Source organism: Poecilia reticulata, chromosome 8 (assembly GCF_904066995.2).
Source record: "Poecilia reticulata chromosome 8, P_reticulata-male-v2, whole genome shotgun sequence".
NCBI lineage: Eukaryota > Metazoa > Chordata > Actinopteri > Cyprinodontiformes > Poeciliidae > Poecilia > Poecilia reticulata.
This window is the reverse complement of record NC_088837.1, coordinates 20119659-20143789: the sequence shown is the minus strand read 5'-3', so window position 1 is coordinate 20143789 and position 24131 is coordinate 20119659. Positions and strand designations below refer to the sequence as shown.

The window sequence follows — 24131 nt, the reverse complement described above, 5'->3', positions numbered from 1 at the left end:
AGTATAATAAGCATTAGGCTATAGAGTTAAATTGTGACTAAAGAATAAAATGATGTAAATAAGGTAATATGTCAATATATAGGGACACTTATGTGCCAAAAATAAACAATAATTGCGCCTTGTGAGTAGCCTAAATAAAGAACTGCTAGAGAATTGATCACCGAGCAATACAGGAAGAAAAACTGCCAACATGATAAACTCAGAACATCAACAGTGAAATACATTTGTAGTTATTGAGAAAATGGAAAGTCAGATGGATAAAAACACTCCATTCTTTATTCTTGCTCGTCTGTCTCCAATATGTTCCTGCAGCCATGTTTTGGTCAAAAACAAAATGTTTCCAGTTATTTTTGGAGTGTCCTTGTTTATTTTATGACCAATTATAATGGATTCAACAAGTCAGACAACCAAATACAACATATTACTATCAAACAGAAAAAGTTATATTCTGAAGAGAGACTATGTTTGCTTTGTGCATCTCCTTCTCCATTGCACAAAGATGCACCACACTGTGTCAGACAAGATGTAATTCTTTAAGGAGAAAAGTATGGCCCTAGGTAGCTTGTTTCCTGCAGTGCTAACTGGACGCCTGAGGACATTTTCTACTGGCTATGATTATGAGCAACAGCAAATAAAAGCAAAGAATCATGTCTGACAGATGTAATATGCCCCCTGTCACTCAAATGATCAAAGCCTTGTGCAGGTTATTGTGTACATATTGTCTGAACATGGAAAGAAAATATCAAACGGCCGGAAAAAAAAAAAAAAAAAAGTCTGAGACTGTAGACGTTGCTCTACACTACTCAACTTCCAGCTCTACATTCAGAAGAAAGAAAAAAAACCCGGCTAAGATTAACCTATTTATAAATAAAACATGTGCATAAATTTCATCTGACTTGCTCGTCACGCAGTTGAAAACTTTTCTAAATGGAACATTTGAAAAAGAGCCAAAAGGAAAAAGGACAGCATAGTGACAGCCACTTCTTGACAAAAATACAGAAAATGTCATCTTAAAAGAAAATCTGGTAGCTTCTTAATCAAAGTGTGTAAGATGTTTTTCCTCGTTAGCTAAGGTCTTTAAGTTGCCAAAGCAGTGATTTTTCTTGTATTGACGAGATAAATTAAACGTGTTAATGAGCGCTAACTATCATATATCAGCCGAGGAGATCAATTCACTTTGGAATCAGAAAAAAGACATTAAATAACAGTGCAGTAGATATTACCTGGTAAAAATATATATGTATATGAATGATTTTTTTTTTATAAATTAGGAAAAAATTTACTCCATTTACATTATTTGTAATTCTCAACCAACATGTTTCAAACTTAATGAAGTTTGCAGAATAAAACTGATTTATTCAAACTTGCTGAATCTGAATTTTAGTTCAAAGCGCTACCTAATAAATACGACTCAGTCTTTGTTTTTTGTCTGCTGACAACCATAGTGGGATATCTGACGCCTCAAATAGCCCTAAAGCCTAAAAGAGAAAAGCCTAAAATAAAATAAATGTAAAAAACTAATGAATAATGAAGTATGCATAATACATAATAACTAGACGTGAAGGGTTTTGACGAATCAAAGGTGGGTACATTTCAGTGCACTAATCTGCTGCGAGATCGAACACATGTAATCAAATTTTATTTTCAACATATATTTTAAAATTCCAGTCATACTTTGTGTTTGCATTTCTGGACGTTTTAAGGAATTTGTTGCGCTGCCAAGTGGGACAGACACCGCCATGTACAGCAAATCTTGCAATTATGCGTTTTTGATCCACATGTGTGTCTAATCTAAAGAGTCCTCATACTGATTTGCGCTGGAGAAGCAGCAAACCAAATTTAAAAACTTTATTATATTGAGGCATTTGGATGCATCCGTCTTAACCAATTAAATCAAAATTATATAATTCATAAAAAGCCTGGAAGTAACCCAAATAGAGAAAGCCCAACCTACCAAGAGATACGGATACATTTAAAGCCACAACCAATCTAATTAAAACAAATCTTCCACCACTCCCCATGTGGGTTGGTAACCACACAGTGGGTCTTTCAATGCACATCTCCAAGGTTTTTAGAGCATATTTCTTCTCTTATTTTATCAATGCTTAGTTTACCTAGTATGAAAGAAAAAGAGAGAGAAAGAAAGAAAGAAAGAAAGAAAGAAAGAAAGAAAGAAAGAAAGAAAGAAAGAAAGAAAGAAAGAAAGAAAGAAAGAAAGAAAGAAAGAAAGAAAGAAAGAAAGAAGTCAGTTTTCTATTGTTCCAAATGTTCATATGAACCTCTATAGAAACCAAAGACATGCAGTCTTCTTTCCTTAGCATGAACAGTTTGTGTCCTTGAAGCATCTGCACTTTGATGATAAAACCCTTGCACTGATGATGAGGAATGTTAACCCCAATGTGATTAAAAGTTAAAAAATGAAAATAAATATGAATCATGCCTGGGAGTTAACTACATGTTTAGCTTTGAAGTGTCTTCTGAAGAGTACTGCTGGAAATGCGTTTTTGATTTCATGAGGTCACATAAGGCCTAGTAATGAATGGAGGGATATGAGAGCAAAAGTACTATGTTAGGGAAACATCTTTCTGAAATAAACACTGCATCGTTTTCTCACTTAATTGTTATAATTAGTTTATACTTACTGAGTTATGTAAAACTCTAAATGTCCCTCTAAATATTTCTAAATAAGGCCTATCTTCTGAGAAAATGAATAAAAACTTATGAAAGCAACAGGCTGTCATTCTGTATTTCACACAAAATGAATACCATTTAAGTTATGAGCTGATGGGTTTTTTTATTTATCTTTACGGCCCTGAACCCATCACCTAACAAGTTTTTTGGAAACATCAGCACAGACAGATCAGACGTAAAAAAGTGAGAAAAAATACTTTGTAAAGCCTTAATCTCAGAAAGATTATAAAATCTCAAAATAAAAATAGTCAATAAGAAGTTTACCGTCTGAAAATAGCATGTTATTTTCAGCTAAATGTGTTGTAGTGGGTAAAATTCCTGAAATAACAGCCAATTACTGAGCTTGTTTGTGTGCATTTGTTTACTATAAAACAACAGATGGAGAGCAGGTGAAGCAAACTACCGGGGCTCAGCTGCAAATCAACATTCCTAAAACAAATGAAAATAACAATAAGTAAATACAACTCTTATGGTTACGCTAATAGTTTCAGGTTATGTTTTCTAGAAATTAAAAATCCGCATAACTTTTATAGTCACTTATTTTTTAACTATCTAATAGTTGCTATTCCAAGAAAATTAACAGTACAGTAGCTGACAGATAGCTTAATATAAAAAGGGACATTGTACAGCTCAAACATAAATGTTAGCATTTCATTAATTGTGCCAGATTACGGCATAAGCTAATCCGCTTATGAACTTTGTGCGTTTCATGATAATTTACTCCACAGTTTTCTAAAAGATGTAAATTAAGTTAGGATAAATCATTTATAAATCTTTTCCACCTTCAATGTGACATATTTATTGCACAGTTCAACTAAAGAATTGTTGAGCTAAATACAGAAATATTGAACAAATATTAATAAAGTTGCAAATTCTGGTTCCTTTGAACAAATGTTGGTTAAAGTACTTTCTTTTTCTTTTGGCAGATCTGTTAAAATGTTACAATAAATTGAAGCGATTTGATCTAAAGATTTCACAGCATAATATACTATATATAAAATGGCATGGTGAAGATGTCAATTTATGGAAATATTGGAAAAATGTCAGCCAAAAGCTGTTTGGTACACTTTTTAAGATTCACTGTACATGCAACACATCATGGATTCATGCTATGTGAATTATGCATCAACATAATAATCTACCTCAAATGGCCTGACCAGCTAAAAAAAAAATAATTCTGAATTTTCTGAATTTATTCACCACAATGACAACGGATAAAGCTTCATTTGTCTTCCCCTGATGATGAGGATTATGCCGCCCGTCACATTTCCGCATTTGTGCTTTAAAATGTATTCATGTTTCTTGCATGCATATTATGCATGCATGCTGATCTCAAACACAGAGCCAGCGGATGACATTGCATAATCTCTGACCTAGAGGGAGCGATAAATGTGGACCAAGCCCCACAACTCACGTAAGGGGGCAGCAGGAAAACCAGCTTGTTGAAGGAGGAACCACTTCCGAAGCAGAACCCTGCAGCCAGAAAACAACTGAGCCGAGACAGACAGACAGCAGAGGGGACCAGCCAACCAGTTGTCACTGTCCTGCAGGGTGATCTAATGAGCCATCAGCGAACAGTCGTCTGGTAAAAACAAGCAGTTAAAAGCCCAGGCTGTGACCTTCCACATAGGCAAATGGCGCGAGATGTTTATTGAAGAACTTCAGCCAACCGTCCATTTCTGCATGTTTACCCTTAAATCATCCCCTCCAGCAAAATGAAGACGAGGAAGGTCAGCATTGTTAGTTATGCCAACTTTTGCAGAAACATTACAGCAGGCATTCCAATTCCTCTGATGAATTCAACTATTTTTCTTTCTTTCTTTTTCTACAACTATATTAAGGGTTGAAAAGCCAAGTTTTTGGATCCAGAATGCACTTACTTATGCAATTGATGAGAATATATATAGCAATCTGATAAATATTAATGAATGCATATATTAAACATGTAGATCTCGTCTATATTTGACAGTAACTGGCATGTGCTTGTATAGTGCTTTATCAAGATCAGAGGACCTCAGAGCGCTTCATACTAAGTTCAGTCATTCAAGCAAGCAAAATATTATACTGTTGAACATGAAATAAAAATAAAAAAATTAAAAAAATTAAAATGTTAAAAAAATAAAAGTCCCTGAAGCTGCTTTAGAAAAAAGAAACACAATACAATATTAAGAAAGAAAGATAAGAGTACCAGATAAAGCTCCTCTTTAAAAATCATTCTTCCTCTATTTATTTTGTTTTTATTTCTGGGAATTTTTTTTTGATTTGATGGAGTGTTTACTAATTATTTCTTAACAGCAGTATTTATTTATGTATGAATAAAACAGCTCTCCATAACACTATGTGATAAATGAAGTTATGCGTATTGAAGTGGAATGACACAGAGAATAAGTATGAAACACGTGAAGAAAGGGATGTGCAAAAATGATAGAAAGCAAAGAAATCAGATGGAATATGTTGATATTTAAAAAGAGCTGCTATGCGGAAACCAGTATCAGCTGGAGCAACTTTAGCCGACGACCTGTAAAAATGATTTTTCATAGTGTAATATGATTGGTAAAAAGCAAAGAGACTGTCACAGCAAAATATGCTAATCACAATAGTAGCATGCAATTCTCAAATCCTGCTTGTTCCAGTAAGCATCATCAGAATTATAATCCAGAAGTGGAAAGAACCACAATAATTTCATCACAAGCTAGCCATGGCAAGTTGCTCCTCATAAGATTTCTGACAGATGATTCAAAAGAGTTATGAATTATACACCATCACTGCACAAGAGTGATGCATATATAAAACTTTACCAAAGTCCTAGCTTAAGGGTGTTAATAATTTGAAATGATTAATAGGAATTTCTCTTTTTTTTCAGTGCCAATGAAAGCAACTCTCTCTTAGATTTTTCCCATTTGAATACATTTTAAATGGAAATGGAAAGCCAAAAGAAAAAATATATATTTCAGACACGACCAAGGTATCACAAACATATCTGAAATGTGTTCATTAGTTGACTTCAAAAACATCTTGAATATCTGAACATCTGTCCTTCACTCACTTCCATCAATGAAAAAAACAAGCTCTTGACAACATATGTTGGAATTAACCGGCCCATAACCCTTTCATTTTAGAAGCAAACTCTGGGATGGTAAAATCTAGAGAGCATTAATGCTGAAAATAAAAAAGGGCTTTCCAAAATAATCAACTAGAGGCAAGAGGCTTAACCCACATACACCAGGCATTGAACACAAAGACTGGGCAGTAGATTCCGATAAATACGTTCACTTGTTCATGTGTCAGCTGAGGGTACTTTAAGTTTTTGTCCTAATGTCACACTGCTTAGGATTAAGATACAGTTTCACATCAAATGTTGCTAGTTGAAACCACTCTGTTTTATTGGTGTACATGCTAAGAAGGCTAAAAACGGGTTTCTGTCAGTAGCGCTGTGTTTCACAGAGTAATGTTCATAATGTTCAGCAGCTACCACTGCATTGAAAACAGTGATACTGATAGAGAACTGCCAGCAGGTCATCCCAAAAGTTATCGCCGCCTGTTTCAAACCCACTATTTCTAAATCATGAATGCAGCAAACATGTGGTGCACAGAAGAACAGCGTCGAGTGCCAAGCACAGCAACCTCTGGTGTCTCCACCTTGGTGTGATGTTCAAGTCAGTACCAACAGGAAAATCTGGTACTGTGTCATAAACGACATTAAGTCAACTTCCTACAGTTATCCTACAGTGCCCTGCTCCTCTGATGGGAATACTAATCTCCTAGTACAAACTTTTAAAACCTCCCTTTAAAACCCTACTTCATTTTTTTTTCATTAAAAAAGTAATGTAATGTTGTTGTAAGTTATATACAACCCACTTTCAAATGCCTTTATATTGTATTTAGCTATCTTTTCTGGGCAAGGAGGAGAAAACACATGTTAACCTATGTATCCAGAAAAGAACAAATATAGGGCCTCTCTACCACCTGTCACTTTTCCAGCCTCCCCCCACCCAGATGGAATACAGAAACAAATTTGTGGCTGGTACATGTACAGCATTCACCATACCTTCAGCAGTTTCAACAGAAAAAAAACAACAAAAAAAACAAAACAAGATACACGGAAAGGCTTATTTTTCTTTGTTAAAAATGTTCCCATAAACTCCTACATGATTTGTAGGAGGGGATATTTGGTTTTGATGAGATACAAGGAGATCGTAATCCCACAACGGTTCTGTTTACATATTCCTGAAGAAAGCCAAACAAAGAAGCTCCACTATATAAGCCATGAAGTTACAGCTTTGGGAGTTCAAGTAGTAATGCTCTAATCACAAGAAGCAAGATTTGGGACACAAAACATGTCTGACAAGATGCACAAAATCTGACATTTTTTTTTTTTTTATCCAAGTAGGAAGTCTTCTGCTGCTTTCTGTCAGTGGACAATGATTTTTTCCAGTTCTGCTGGCATAAATTCATTCTGGTCACCCCTTTCTGTTAATTCACTTTTTATATAATATTGTTTTATTACTTGTATAATTTTTTTCAAAGTAGCATGAAAAGGGTTAACTCCCTACTTTTATGGATTCTACTGTTTTATTGTTACACTTAAAGTTTTAGTGGGAACACCAAAAACCCTTGGCCTGGATGTTACGTTCTACCTCAATGGCAAACCTGTTTCTATAGGTCATATGGTCACTATAGTTTGCTGTCACTTTAAAATAAACACATATAACTTAAAGGGATTTGTTTAAACAGTTCAAGATTGATTGTGCCTATCGTCTATCTTTAGGAGTGGAGTCTTATTTTGGTCACTTTGCGCTAACAAAAGCATGAAACAGAGCCCGCTAGATATCCATCAAACTTTATTTACACTAAACTTTGTGATCTCTAGCTATGTAAATTAGGTACAAAAGAAAAGTCAAACCACATGCTTTCAATAGCTTAATGAATTTCAGTTTGTGAAGAAAGACAAATAGAGGTATTTTTGTACTGTATTTTGTCATAGTGTTTCAATATTTTAACAAATAAGTCATCAAACACTAATTTGTTTACACAGTCTGCGTTGTCAGTTTGCAATAGAAAAGCAGTCCACAACTGAGTGTTAAAACTGCAATCATGCACAAGCAAACACTGGCACAAATTTTCTTCAAGCTACGTCTTTGATCCAAGGAAAGTGGTAAAAGAAACAGCAAAGATTGGATTTTGCTTTACAGAGATACAGCAGAAAACCAGCTGGCGTGTGGAATAAGTCCATTTTCAGCTTGACAACTCTCAAAAACTGGATCATTTTCAAGTCAGTGAACGCACCATCCATAGGGTTCAACATTCTTTTCTTGGTGAAGGTTGTTGAGGGAAATGTACTCAGCTATTTTCAGAATCAATGAGGTTTTAAAAGTATTGTCAAAGTACCCACAGAAATGTAAAAGGCTATTTCAAAAGAAACTGTGTTTGTGTGATGAATCTGCAGCTAATTTAGGCAAAAGAGAGCAGGAATTCAATAGGTAACAGGAAGGGCGAACATAATACAGTCAAAATCCATTTAATCTGTGAGCTTTCTAACAGAGTTTTAGAAACTCTGAAAAACCCAGAAAGGCAAAGATTTCTGTTTGAGTAAAGGTTGCCGTGTGAACTATGCTAATCGTTGTAACCTTTGTGTCATTGTTTGAAAATAGTAAAACCTCATTTCACAGCAACTGCTCATTCACACACACGCACACATCGTGATGTTATCTCATTTCCAATCTACATTTGACAGCTCACAGAAATGGACTAGCAAAGTAAATGCTTTTTTCATGTCTCCTGACATTATAGCAGATATTAAAATGAAATCAGAATTTGTCCAAAACTGGCATTGAAGGTTTACAAAAAAAACACATTCATGAATTGGCCACAAAATTCTGACGAAAAAAAAACTAAACTATTTCACTTCTATTTCTTCTTTACTGAACACGTCTGCAGAACTACCAGACAGCTCGGTCTGACTGGCTTTGAGTATCCAAAAAGTCTCTGCCCTTCATGTGTAAGAGGATCTTGCTGCATACCCCTGCCTGCTTTGGACTTTGCCTTCGTGTTCTGCAGGGCGATGGGAGGAGACGACTACGCACTGCATGAGTCCCACAATGAGAGGAATGATCCCATTCCGGCAGACAAATCAACGCTTTCCATCAAATAAAAAAATGTGCAACTAAACCAGCGCCCAACACTATGAACTTTTATAGGAACTATTATAAAACACTTGTACAAATCAAACAAAAAAAAAGTTTTAATAGGTTAATTAAATTTTTTTTTATTATTTGCACAATAATTCATCATTACGTAGCCCTTTTTTTTAGGCTCTCTGGATTTGGTCTTGCAGACCGTCATTCTCTGTGCGAGCCGTGAGGTTTGTGTGCACTCATGAGCAGACTGTTTGTGTATGAAAGGGGGAGGGTTACTGGTAAGACAAATAAGGGGTATGTATTGTTTCAACATCTTCAAACTAGTCTAACGACATCGGTGAAACGTAGCTGGCTGTATTAACATGCGTACCTTTAACGCTCCACTGGTTTTGTTGCCCGTTTTGATATAACCCCGCTGTTTGCTTGTTTAAGAGCCGTGTCCACCATCTGTACCAATGCACGCAGCTTGTGTGAGCTATGACCTTTGATCTCTGCCTCCTGTGATGTGTCGGGGGTCAGAGACTTGCAGTTTCTCAAGCACACCATCTAAACCCGTCACCAGAGCTCATGGACCCATCCCCCACTGCGTGGCTGCTCCCCTCAGCATACTCTACCCCCCAAACCCCCCCAAACGCTTTCATGGCAAGCTCAGTGCTGTCAGTAAAGGTCAACTGCACCTTTACCCCACCGAGGTCTTTGCCCCCACAGCACCGGCACCATTTCGTGACAGATATGGATGTTTTTGAGAACAACTGGGCCCAGAGCACCACTGTACTATGACATACCCTGTATTTATCTATTTGTTCTTTCTACATAAAGCTGCCCCATGGTAAATATAATCGATATAAAAGTCTTTTCAAAAGAGGTATTGATAAAAAAAAAGAGTTGTCTAATATATGTGACTAATTTAAGATAATTTCATTGGTTTTAAAGCAACACTTGGGACTACTCGTGAAGTTACTATTTAGTCTACAGTTAAGCTCAGAATTATTCATACCCCAGGCATATTTAGGTAAAACTTCTCTTTTACTGTAACCAACATGTCTCTTCTGTCTGGAAGCAACATTTACGTTGTAGTCAGTGAATAGTCGAAGTCCAAACTTGGACGTGAGAAATAATCTGTGGAAGGACAAAAAAGATTAGGGTGATGGAAGGAGGCCTTCCAACCTCAGAGGATAGAGTTCATCACCAAAGAGAAATGGTCAAAATACAAGTGGAAACATGCAGATACAAGGGTTTCATTGTAGTGCTGCAATAAACATGTTAAAATTGCAGTTTGCTTTAAATACTTTTTGACGTGCCATTTAAAAAAAAAATATTGTCATAAATTAATACTCCTTTAATATCGTTTTATTATCCCCATCACTTCCAATCAGAAAAAAAAAACTTATTGGTTGTTTGTCTCTTCTAGAGCTTTGCTCCCAATTTAACTTTTAAAGCATAAATCTCTGCTATTGAAAATCTAATCTTCAACGTTTTGTTTTTTTATATTTTGTTTTGACATTTACTACATGAGCCAACATCATCAAGTTAAAAGACCTGTTATTATTTTACTAAAAACACAGTAATTATTTTGTGTTTACCTTCTCAACAATAAACTAAACCCACATTTAGCAAAACAAAGTCGGATTTCTCTGAAAAGAGCGGGCTGTAAATCATTCAACACCTTAAACATAAAAAAATATATATTTTGGATGTTTGCTGTATTAAAAAACAAAAATAGCTTACATTTTATTGAGTTGAGCAATTTTCTGGGTCAAGTATTTTTTGTGTGTTGTTTCAGCAACAAACCAAGTTTCCCTGCCTGCTTTTGGATAAATAACTGTACGTCTCTGGAAAACAAATAAATAGGTTAATAAGAGAAAAATATGTGATCTTGTGAAAATGTTCTATTTTCAGAAAAAATAAATTAATCAGTTCTGAAGGCCTTGCTTAAGTGGAAATTTCACCCTAAAAACAATAAAAGGTTTGTTGGTATCAACGGACTGCAAATAGTTCCATTTGACAACAATACATCTCAGCTCAGCTACCATTCCATTAATTTATAAATCTATGAACTTCCTGAACAATGTGCACTTGAAATGCTATTTCATCTCCAATTCCGCCACACTCTAATGCAAGGCCATCGTTATGAGTCCTTCAAAAATGAATGTTCTTTAGAACTTGGATAATAGCATTATTATATTGCATAAAGATCTAAATCTTATGTTAAGAATTTACTCAATCACAGGAAGCTTTTTCTAATTAGCTCCACTGACAAATGTAAGAGGATAATGCCTGCAAACCCACACACAGTCCTTGCGGTTTTCACAAAATTGTGTATGTGGATTAAGCTTGAAGCTAAGTCAGTTGCTTTCCAAGAGCACCACATTCACTGAGAGTTCTGGCAAGGGTCATGTTTCAGAAATTCTGGAGACACGTACCAAGACACTGGAGGCAAGAAATATGTCGAGTTCAGGTGTGATAGCTTTGCCTGAAGTCAAACGGCGAACTTCAACTTAAAGTGTTTTTCTATAATGTCCACCAAAGTCAACAAAACACATGCGGCATCTGATTACGTGGAAGGAGTTTGCTGGAGGAAGGTCAATGTTTTTTGGTGGCTTATCTGGAGGATCCCAAGGTGGTCCTTGAAAGAGACGTCTGAATCAGAATCCTGAGTCATCTCAGCAGACTCATTTTGATACAATTTCTAAGAACAACACAGTGTATGTATAATCTTCTCACTGACTCCCCGTGTAAAACAACTTCCTTAGATATCTCTGCATCAACACCTGTGAAGAACCTCTTACAGAAATGACACAGAATTATATACCAGCTTGGATCTAAATAAATACCTGCTCTTAGACATTTTGCGCAATTTCCTGATCATAAGCTACTGGTAATTGCTAACTCTACATGCCTGCTGCCAGGAACGAACCTGAGCACTTCAACTATAACTTATGGAAGCAGCGTATACTACAGTAGCACAAATGTAGACAGGCTATTCTTGCAGACAGCTTTCAAGAAAGCTGTCAGACTAAAGTGCTGAGTGAAAGATGTCAAATGCTATGTTGGTGGCCATTTTAACAGTGACAGGCTCACAGACACAATGTGACAGTGAAAGGCTTGAGCTTCCCATAAGTAGAAACTGTATATTCATTCAGAAATCAAAATAGCTTGATATACCCACAGTATCTGCATATTGAAACCTAAATAGTGCTTTATTGGTAAATGGTAATATACAGTGTTTGTTGGCTATTCTCCAAATGAGGCACTTGTCAAGAGGAGAAATACAATTTCCACTAGATTACCTTTAAAAGACAAAGCAAGGATTTTTTAATTTTTTTTTAGCAGAACAATGTTCAACTTTACCAACAGAAACCTAACACATCTCTGCCATACTGAGCGATTACAGTAGCAGAATGGGGATAATCTGGTGCAGCCAAGTGTGAAGGTATGACAGGCAGTGTTACCTTCTCAACCTAATTTCTATTTTTCTCCACAGTCACTTAAATTTGGCTTAAAACACTTCATTATTTTGTGAGTAGCGTTAGCTGTGAGTAGAGTTGGGCAATAAAATCAATAATTATATTTTGATGGACGCATTGTGATGGACATGTGATCTACATCAATGGAAAACATGTCAAATAGAATGTTCAATAATTTCACAGAACTCTGATCAAGAACTGCGTGGCATTCTGGGGGATGTAGGCAGTGGTAAGGCTTTAGCCTCTCCACTTCTCAGAGTCGGCTAATAAAGACTGGGGGCATCAATTAACTCACTCACACATTGATAATCTAGAAACAGCCCGTTGAGTAACTTGCTTAGCAGCAGTTTCACATTTCTCCACCATGCCTCGTAACTGCTTAAAAATAAATGGCGTGAAGCGAAAGGAGAAAATTAATACTTAAGAGGAAACTTCGGATTAAACAGGAAAGATCACGTCACCAGTTTGGCAGTATTTCAGATATTTAAACAACAACAACAGAAAAACCTAATCAATAAATATTGATATTGACTGATATGATCCGTTTATCAGTCATATCACGGGGCGACCCTATCTGCAGGTCAACATGCCTCTTCGCCCACTCATATTCCCATGTTGTACTTTATTTCATCTCGTAAGAATTCACCTAATCATTGTGCATTTTTTAAGTGAATTATTTGGATAGACTATACAAACACATAATCATAAAAATGTTTAAATCAGATGTATAATTTTATTCATCCATCCATTGTCTATACCTGTTAGCCAATTCAGGGTCAAAGTGTTAGAGGGGCTGGAACCCCAAAAACGTACTTTTACTCTAAGTGTTTTGAAGGAATTTAATGGATTGTAGGCTAAAAAACAGTCGACAGTAGATGAGGTTTGAATCAAAGACGTAAAACTAGAGATGTGCCGATCAGGTTTTTTCCTGGTGATACCGATTCCGATTACCCAGGAGCAGTGGCACAACTACACATTATTCAAGTGGATGCGAAAACATAGATCTCTGAAAAGGCTAAAAAATACAAAGAGCCAAAATAAAACCTCTCAACATTGCCAAAAAAATTCAAGTATAAAACTTAACATTCAAAGGCAAATACAGGTTCCATTACAATAAACAATCCAGAGTTACTGAATGAAAACTTCCTGATAGCATGGCGGCTAGCTGATTACTGCTAGTTCTGAGTGGCTGTTTCTGGCTGAGCGGAGTAATTATGCAGAGCAGGGAGGAGATCGATTATTTTTTTAGAGATTATCTGTCTCATGTTAGGACAGCGAAAATTTTAATACGCATGTAAAATGTATTTTTTTAAGTTAGATGCTGCAGCGTTAAGCAGAGGTTCGGTGTGAGAGTCACTACCAGGTGGAGCAGAAGCGGCGCTCCGTCTGTGAAATATTACTACTTGTAGCGCGTAGCAGCGGTTCAACAGAACCAGCGTTTTACATCGCAGCTCGAAGACTTAAATAATTTTGCGGGTTATTTGTTTAGCTTTCTGACCGTCATGCTAACCCGGGTGAGTGTTTGTAGCTGTGCGATGCTTTACCTGCTATCTGATTCTCCATATGTCATTTTTACTGCAGCGAGTCTCGATGTAGCCAAACTCCATCAAGTATCCCATTGTTTTTATGCCATATTAGATTCGTAGTGTTGATGCATTTTGACGTGCTTCAATTTTCCACCGCAACACGCAAACTTCCCCATTCACTCAGTGCGTTATAGTTAGACATCGCTTAGGATTTGTTGCTGCGCGTTTGCGCCGAGTGAAGGAAAGAGGAGACCAGCTGCACATTCAGGCTCCGAAATGAGATGCAGCTGATCGGTTTGTGTGATCGGCGACAAGAGACCATGATCGGCGATCACCGATCATACACTTTTTCACGGAAATTGGCCAATTATGATCGGTGGCCGATCAATCGGCACACCTCTATGTAAAACAGATTAGAATCCGTAATATTTTGCTGTTTTTTGTGTTGTTAGAGGCCCAAAGAAAGAGCTTGTGCTAATCTAATTAACGTTAATCTACCTTTTTTTTTAAAACGTCGCCATTATGGATGAAGGGATTTTTTTAATTGTACAGACAAACTAGAAGCTGAGTAAACATTTACAGACTTTTCCAGAACACACACACAAACTGTATGCACAACTGGATAAATACCACAAAGAAAAAGGGGAAGTGAATCTATATCTTTTTTTTGCTGGTAAAATACCTGAACTTGGTGACAGGATTTCAAAGAAACAATGAACAGACCTTGATTAAATTGACTTCTAAAACTGCAACCATACCAATAAGTTGCTCTTTATGAAAAGACGAGTATTGTTATATTTGTTTAGTTACAAAAAGAGTGTGTCTGCGGCTGCCATTGTGCACAGTTCATCTGAGAACATCGTTAGGCACCAGCTGCAATAGGCACAGATGAGCTCACAAGATCAATACTGGGTAATAGCACCACAAATCCAAACACTGACTTTGAATTATGTTGTGCAAGTGGCTCTACAAACAAAAAAAAAAGATAGAAAGAACATGTACTTCCCCATTTCTCCAGTGTATAAAACAAATTTGCTGAGAATGCTGCTGCATTCACATGCATTCGTAAAATAATAACAGGGGGAGAGAGAGACAGAGAGAGAGAGAGCAAGCTAGAGAGGATTAGTTTGACAAAGCCAGTATTTATATCATTCAGCCTTAATCCGTCAGGTTTAATCTGTCGTACAACAAAGACAAATGAATCAAAGCACCATAAGTGGAAATATACTTTTTTTTTTTTAATGCAATCTTAATTGCTTTTAATCAAAGGATTTTTTTTTTTAAATCTACTCAGATTTTAACTTTTTTTTGACCCTCCAAACCATCATGTAATACAAGCAAAAATCAACAAAAGAACACTAAGAAAAGGGCTAAAAGTTCATTTCTTACATTCTTTGAGGAGCATTTGGTTTTATTTTGAGATTTGTTTGTCCTCCAATTTAACACAAAACGCATGCGTATTTGTTTTGCAGGAGATCTGTTTATTGGTTCTATCTCATTTGGTGTAAGCCTGTAATAGGCTTCCATGCAGCAGAGGCAGCAGGAAGAGATGACGCTCATCCTGATCAATTAAAACACCAGAAACTCTATGCTGATCTCACTGAAAACTATTTTAGATTAATCTGCCTTGCACAAACAACAAAGGCATTGTGCTTTAAAAAAAAACAACAGTGTTTTCCTGCTTTTTGCTATTTGCAACTAACATATAAAATAATAACTACAACAACAAGGTAAAAAAAAAAAAGATCTGAGACCTGGCTGTTTGCTTAAAACTCCCGTGCCTATGGCGGCTTCATTTGTGTTTTCCCTTGAGCTGTACTACTGCCACCATCAATTCTCTTGATGCTCTTTAGACAGTGCAGACGATAAGTGTGCATTTCAGAACCTGCATGATAACATTCGGCACGATGACCCCATGGGATGAGAAAGAGTCAAGCAGCAATAGGAGAGATAACCAAACATTAGCATCTTTTGGCGTTTTCTTTGCTCCCTGCTTTCCTCTCTACCTGAGCTGGCAGATGAAGTGACATCGCCTCAGGTTACATTACGCTATCAGGGTAGAAACCTTATTGAAGCGACAAGTGCTGGGTGTGAAAATGGATGAAGGTGGGGATGGCATGACTGGATTACAAATTGGCTTTAAAGTTGCACCACATAGACCTCTTTAAAAATAGACAAGGCCAGTTCATTTACATCACACTACAGTTAACCTGCGAGATCAGACGTAGAGGGTCTTGTAAAAGTAAAAGTAGATCTGTTGTAAAAGCCATACCGCTTAGGTTTAGTCATACCGCTTAAACCTTTTCATATTGTGTAATATTGCAATCAAAAACTTTAATATGTTTCTAGTCTAGGCGTAGACTCAAATGGACTGAGGTTTGCACTTTGACTGGGCCGTTTTATAACATGAATATGCTTAAATCTAAACCACCCCAATGCAGTTCTGGCTGTATATTTAGGTCTGACAATTCCAACTTCCCACCAACTCCCAAAGCATTCCTGTCCCTGCTTACAAAAAGATAAAAAATAAAAAAATATCCCTATAGCATCATGCTCCCAACTTTACAAGCTCCCTGTATGGAGTACAACAAATGCAAATGTATTATTTTCCATACACTGCCACTTTGTGCTTGCCCATCACATAAAATACAAATAAAATGCACTGAAGTTTGTGGTTGCACTGATAAAAATGCGTAGAAGTTACTAACTAACTAAGGCGCAGCAACACAGCACAATATCACAGAAGGCAATTCGTTGCAATTAACTAATGCTTATATTTTTCTTTAAACTGGAAATATCATACCCTGCATACATGCTGGCAAAAAACAGACACTGGTGTTTACTGTATACTTCATCAAGGGCAATTTTAATTTTCATTCATTTCATATCCACATTAGAAAGGGATAGTGCCCCAGGTTTTTATCAGCTTCCCATGCCCGATGTATGATAATTACTTACCAGGAATTGATTGGGAGATAAGTGTAACAATGAGACAGTTAGAAAAGGTTGAATAAAAATATGGAGCTAAATACTAAGGTGTTATAAACCTTTAATATACTTCACATCACACAAAGTAGCATAAACTCTCGGAAAGAAATGAAACTGCAACGTTCTGCTTGGAGAAACTTCCTCTAAAATCTCAGCACACCCCTTGTTCTTTATTTACAAAAAATAAATGTGCCACATAAAGCTAGAGATGCAACAGTAGAGCAGCTGGTGTAAATGTTGACAGGTTGCCTTGACGACACTGTTAAGTGCCTCTGTCAAAGTTTGCTGTTTTCAGAATTGGTGCAAAGTGAGCTAATCACTATTCAAAGATGCCAAAGACAGTTTCAGATATCGACTGGATGTTATTTTTTTTGTTTGTTTAAAGTAATAAAATACAGCTTTACCTCCACTGCTCTCTGACACACACTGCCTCTGTCATCAGTTAATATAGAATAAGTGATGACACTTTGGGTCTTGCAGAATTAATCTAAAAAAAAATCCTGTTTTTAACACAGTTAAATGTTGTTTTAAGATAAATGAGAATCAGCTAGAATTGATGTCAGCACTAGAGGCTTGACTCGCCAACAAATCTTTGATTAATGCAAAATTTATTAAAAGTATTTAAAGTTTTATAGTAGAACTAAAGAGGTTGGTGCAATATCAAACCAATGAATAAAAATATAAAATGTACTTTCTGGTGCATCTTTGCATGACAAATGCACCGACTCAAAACTAGGCTAGTTGGTCACCTACACCAAGTCATGACCTGCAGTGTCATTGTATCTGGAGAGCAAAAGACAATGCAACTGCACACACTCAACACCTTTTGACACAGACGTGAATATTTCAAGTATCACGATGTACTTCTGTTCATTTCACTGTAAGAGAGTCTTTACAAGCACAGGAGCCATAATTGCACCACTTTTCAACAACATTGACAGCTGAGTATTTTTTATGCTTTTTCAAGTCTCACTCCTTTTTCTTGCGTTTGTTAAAGCGTCCACATTATTTCTCTCAGGGCACAGATGAAGCCACTCATTCATACAATTAATGCAGAGAGATGACTCACGGCCTTAGGCTTTAATAAAATATTCACTAAGTTGTTCAGTGTTGCCCTCGTAATACGTTTAGAATAATTATTATGTTGGGAATCAACTTTAAATTGACCTAACATTATTTTTATGCGGTCAAAGATTTAAATAAAAATATCTGAGGCCTTCCAGAGTAAAACATCTCCTGTACCATAGCTCCTTATGAATTTTCTGACAATTTCTAATAAATTTGATTCCTCAACTGTGCATGTGAAGATATTTCTTTATGGAACCACAAGGCGGATCATTAGAAATAAAAATATGAAGAAGTGCCACTCTTAAGTGTAGTTGGGGGAAAAAAATGACTACATGAAGATTCTATAAAATTACAGATGAGATGTGTGCAAACATGAAACATTGCAAGTTCAGATGCTGTCTACTCTGAGTCTAATGAGAGCAGACTACTGTTTAGCATCCCCTTACACAGGAGTAAATCAAATCAAAGCAAGGTAGAAAAAAAATTGTAGCAATAGTCATTTTAACAACAGTGTTATTGTAGAGATGATAACTTCCCTACTCAATAACCCGCACCGGTGCTCAGTTCACCGCAGAGAATTTGGTGAAAATTAGGCAAAGGTAGTCACAGAAGGCGAACATCGAATTAAAGAGGAGGCGATGAGACAGGTGGGGAGTGGGGGGAAAAAACTTATAGACAAGGTGACGATACTATGGAGAATTATTTGACTTATGGAAATCAAAGCGGAGTTTCATGAGGAGCCGGGCAGGGGTCACTGGACAGGAGTTTACACTGTGAATGCCAACAATCAGCAACCTTATTTGACAGATGGATCAGAGCACTCCTGCCCTAGACCAGACTGAAAGCTCTTGGTCACATGACCAGTGGATTAGTATTAACCCAACTGAAAGGGGGAGGAGGTTAGTGTGCATTGCACCACATGCTTCCTGATCACTTCCCCTTAAGTATGTTTCCCTTTCTGTTTCAGTCCGCAAAGGTCTTATTCTTGTTGATCTTATATTCTCTGGTACCAGTGAGTTTTTTTTTTAATATCCCCTGAACTTCCCACAGGAGACCTTTAGGGAGTGAGTCTGTCTATCCTCTTTAAACAGCAGGTTGGAGAGCCAGGAAGCAGCAGATCCAGTCATTAATGATTCTGACACATGACTCATAGTTCAGTCAGATCAAGACCTCTGCTCTAATCTGCTAACTTCAAGTTACTCATAATCTCAAGGGGAAAAGAAGTGCATCTGTGACGTGATTCACACAGCGCTAAAATGAATATATTTAGTAATGTTTAGTTGGAAAATATTCAAATGTATGACCCGAGCAGAGGCAAAATATTCAATAAATGAACAAACGTGTTACGGTGAACATCGCCACATATAATTTTCAACCTTTTCCAGCTGAACTTGTTCCAACATTTGTCTGGCAGAGAGAAGTTGAAAAAGTGAGAAGCACTTAGAAACTAAAAGACATGCCATGCTGTGAACACATGTGACAACCAGCTTGTCCTTTTTTGCTGCCATTCCTTCTTCATCTGGATCTTGCTGTCAGGGACAAAACGTGCCAGTCAACTCAGGTCAGTCAGGCAAGCTATGTTCCCATATCAACCTTTTTTTTTTTTTTTTTGAGCGGAGACCAATGAAAACCCTACATCCCATTGCACTATGTACTGCAGCAAAAGGGGAAAACAGCGCTTGCCAACAGGGTTAAATGCTACTGAAGGCAGAGAACATCCTTTCCTAGAGAATGCAGTTAGTGAAATTGTCCATTAAGTGCAAGAGTAAATTAAAACAACTATAAATATAAAAGCGCAATTTAAAAAAAAAAAAATTTACTATGCCTGCTGTGATTTGCAACCCGTCCAGATCACAATGAAATCAAACAGGTAGAAGAACTCAGCAGCCCAATTGTACATAATAAAAAAATTCTGTGCTTGATGCTATTTTTTTTTTTTTGCATAAACAAATGAACCAAAACATATTCTCCCTGTGCTGACAAGAATAATCAGTGGAAAACCCATTGTTAAAAAAGGCAATAATTGAAAAGTGGGTTGAAAGAAGGAAAGAAATATTTTTAATGACTTTTTACATGAATGCGCAGAGCAATGCCATCCTGACTGTAGCGATGCCGGACAATATATTCATAGAGCCACAATGAATATTTACAGATCTGGGAGAGGTTCTCTAAAATAAAACCAGTGTACATGCTCTCTCAAAGAGCACAAGATTTTTCTTCTTTTTTTTTTTTCTTTTTTTTTAGTAAATGACAGTGAACTTCAAAGCCAGTGTGACATTTAAAATGATGTCTGTGAGCTGGCACCAGTGCCAAGGTCTGCATTCACTAGTTGCACTAAACAGCTTTGACAACCTGTTCTGTTTAGACTTTTACAAGAAATCCTTTCATACTTTTACGCACGCCACATTTTCAATTAAAAAGTGCAAACAGACAAGGAGGAGTTTGTGTCGCAACTTCATGTCACTGGCAGTTGGAGCTGAAATGATTTACGCAGTGACATCGGCACCAAGAGCTTACACAGTTTGAAATTTCAATCATCGGCGTTATATTAATATATCAAGACTTGGTTTGAATATTGTATGAGAAACTTGGGTCAAAACATTTTTTTTTTTTTTTTAAATAACGGTATTTATAAAAATTGATTACTACTGATGGTTACTGTTATTGTTAAGGTGGCTCCGAAGTAATGTTATGAGATCAGCTGTCTAGCAGTTGAAAGACTGCAAGACAGTCCAGCTTCCCCCCCTCCCACTGCCCATCAAAAGAGTCCTTCAGCAAGACACACATATTTAGATATTTGTGTCTGTGTATGAATATTTGACAGTGCTGACAGGAAAACAGGACTCGGTCGCGCTTTGAGTTGTCAATATGACTAAAAGCATAAGTAAACGTGCTCATTACACAATGTATATATTTTCCCAGCTCTGCTCTTTAAAGATTCACACACGTTACTGAGTCAGGCTATCATGTTCAGGTGCTAGTCTGCAGTCTGCTGCTCAACAGACAAATTGCTCACAGCTCACATGTAACTGAAGCCTACCTTTAAAACACATTCCAGCGTTCAGAGGTCTATTTGATTGCGTGACGTGACCAGCTGTATTTTTGCAACATTAGATATTTCTAAATAACTCAAATAATCTTCTTCAAACAGAATAATGTGGAGTAACCCTCTTTCAATTAGCTTGGCAGTGACACGGCAACATGTGGAGGAGGGGAAGAACTGAGTTATTATGGAGAGAACTGTTTCACAGGCATGTCATTGAAAGAAAATTAAACTTTAGGAAAATTAAGCTGTTTTGAAACACTAGCTTTCCAAATATTTGACATGCAACAGCTTATTATTAAATATGAGCTAATTGGTGTTCATACATAAAGTGATACAAGATTGAAACTTTATCTTCAGTTTGGATAAATTAAGCTGTACTATTACTTTAAAAAGCAACCTATTAATACAACAGGGTGGGACAAATAAAGTTACTTTTGAAGCGTGCCCTTGATGCCACTTTTTTTTCTTTTTTCTTTTTCTTTTTTTGCCCGCTACTACACATGGAGTTGCTTTATGTTCATATTTCATCTTCAGAGGCTGGGGGGGGGGGGCTTGTCCGTTAATAAAAACTTTTGGATAAATATTAGAAAAATAAAGTATAAACACATAATGCAGTTAGAACAGCAAGTCAAGATAGTCCCAAAAGCTTCGAATTGTTTCTTTAAAAGACCACGGCGTTATCAATGTGATAGAAAATGTGACCAGAATGTGACCTGTTAACTCACTGGCTGCGCAGACACACCGCCAGCCTGTGAGAATATTAGTGGGATTCGGCTCTCAGGAGAACCTGCCTGTTGATTCACAGCGAGCACGGAGAAGCAAAAGTACCCCGTAAACAAACCCAAACACAGTCCGTACCACACGCACGGAGGCTGTTTCGCAGCGTCTCCAGATGGAGAAGCGCTGTCGCACCCGCAGTTTGTTTACAAAGCGCTGTCAGAATATCATTTCGCAACGAAGAGCGTCAAAAAAAAGAAAAACAAAAAAAAGAGGGGCACGAAGCGAGGACGTCTATCTGCTCCTCAGATAAAACATAGAAGACGCGTTTAAATGGGACTCGGAAAAAACAGCAGCACTCACCTCTGTGGAGCGACGAAAGTTGTTTTCCTTTTTCATAAAATGAGGGGAAGAGTCTACAGGGGAAGTGTTCAGCCTCCGGCAGGAATTTCTCCGTTAGTCAGTTCCCAACAGTTCGCCGTACAGTTCACGGCTCTCTGTTTCTCTCTCTCTCTGTCAGACACACCGCCCACTTCCGGCGGTTCCTCTACGTCTGACGGTTTCTACGGATCGCTGATGACCGACTCTCGAGAAGTGGCGACCTGATGTTAGTTATTAACCTAGGGTCGGCACATAATAAAATGGTCACTTATTATAAGATGGATAAATTTTAAAAAATGCGGTGAAATAAAACTGAGACGTGCCGAGGCGCTTTATTTGAGCGTAGTCTTATACAACACATTACAAAATATTAAGCTCAATACATGTGAAATTGTAAAACTTGTGCTGTTATTAAACGGTGCACCACCAAATAAATGCATAATTAATAATATTAATAATGATAATAAAATAGGAATTATAATTATAACTTTTCTAATGTACTAAAGACACAAATGACAAATATATCCAGTAGCCTACTTTCAAAACTCTCATCCCTGCGAGATAGTGTGCGGAGGCGCCCCCTGGTGTTAACCTTTCGCTTATCACTAAATCGTTAAATCAACGCAATTGAAACTTTTATAATTGTTTCCTCCCTTTCTATGTATTAACATGTAATTATGTTGTTTTTAATTAGTTTTCATTTTTTAGTAAATGCCCAGAGGGACCAATTAATGTCTTGGTGGAAGAGTAATCAACTGAAGCTGTGTTTGTCTTTTTTAATCAATATGTTTTATGTTTTTGGCAAATTAGAGACAGGCATAGCAGAAGAGAAAATCTAAAAACAGAAGATACAAAATAAAGTTTTTGAACAAAATTAATTGGACTACAATACTCAGAAAACAGAAGCAGACAGAAGACCACAACTATAGTTGTTAAGGGATAAACAAGTCTGTTCAATTTAGTAGAGTGATTTCATTCTTTTATCCTTTATTCTGCTTTCATTATGTGCATGAAACCTGAAAAAACAGTAGACTGAATCAGGCAGATCTTCATTAGTTGGCCATTTTCAACTCACAGCTTTTTGGAAGCTCCTTTATATTTTCTTATTTTTTCATTTGTAATGACCTGTGCGGTTATTAGTCATTTTTAGAGATCTATCAAAAGAAATAGCAACAAATTGTTTTCATGACTACAGGTAACCCAAACAACAGAGTTACATTTTCAGCTTTGTTTGAAGCTGCCACCTTTTATGCAGCTAAAAATTTATTTACTGAGCAAAACCCTCAACAAAAGGAATCAAAAGAAAGCCTCATTTAAAAAGTACCATTGACAGAAATCCACAAAAATACCAAAAGTTGGTAAAACTTAAAAAGAAACTTAAAAATTAAAAGACCTTTTAAATTGAGATAATAAAAAAGTTGAACTATCTAAATGGGACCTTGATATACAACGTGCATTTCTGTCAACATTAGAGAGAAAATTTAGGTGGTCGATTTGATCATATTATTGACCTTAACTACTGTGGATTTAGCTTGCATGTGACAACAACATATGGTACAGTCATAGTTTCTTCAAGATTTTCCAAACCTGGCCTTGAATAAAAACCCCAAAGTTTGTTTCTGCTGACTGTATCTACTGTAACAAAAGTCATCAAAATGACATCATCTTCTGAGTTAAAAGTGATCTTGTTCAGTAGCAGTCATGCTCTCTCTGTCAGACACACAAACCCCCAGCACAGCTGCAGCGTCATTCTCCACTTTGATTGGCTGAGGACCAAAACTGAAAGGTGACAGTTGCTTCCTAAGGCAGCTGAGTCAGCAGCTGCTGACGGTAATAGCTGTGCATCTCAACACCCCCTCGCCTCCTCGCAGCAGTCCGTTTTTACTTCCTATATCCAAAACGAGACGCGCATTAGCCGAAGCGAGGTGGTGCTGCAGAGAAACGCAGAGGATCCGTGACACAGAAGTCGACTACTTCCCGTTTGTTTACCAGTTTCACCTCAGTGCTCGTGTTTTCATAATGGGACTCATGGGTATACCAGAAGGCCCGAAGCTGCTGATCGCATCATTTTTGTGTTAAAGATGCAGATAAAGAGGTGCTGCATTTACAC

General features: G+C 37.0%; 1 protein-coding gene across 2 annotated transcripts in view; it reads right to left on the bottom strand.

The window, feature by feature from the left end:
• stat5a (signal transducer and activator of transcription 5a) overlaps positions 1–22194 on the bottom strand; it is a 57121-nt gene extending 34927 nt beyond the window's left edge. For both annotated transcript variants that reach the window (XM_008417057.2, XM_008417056.2), the window contains exon 1: positions 22004–22194. The gene's annotated coding sequence lies outside the window, so the exon portion shown is untranslated. The remainder of the gene's footprint in view (positions 1–22003) is intronic.
• Positions 22195–24131: the final 1937 nt, after the last annotated feature.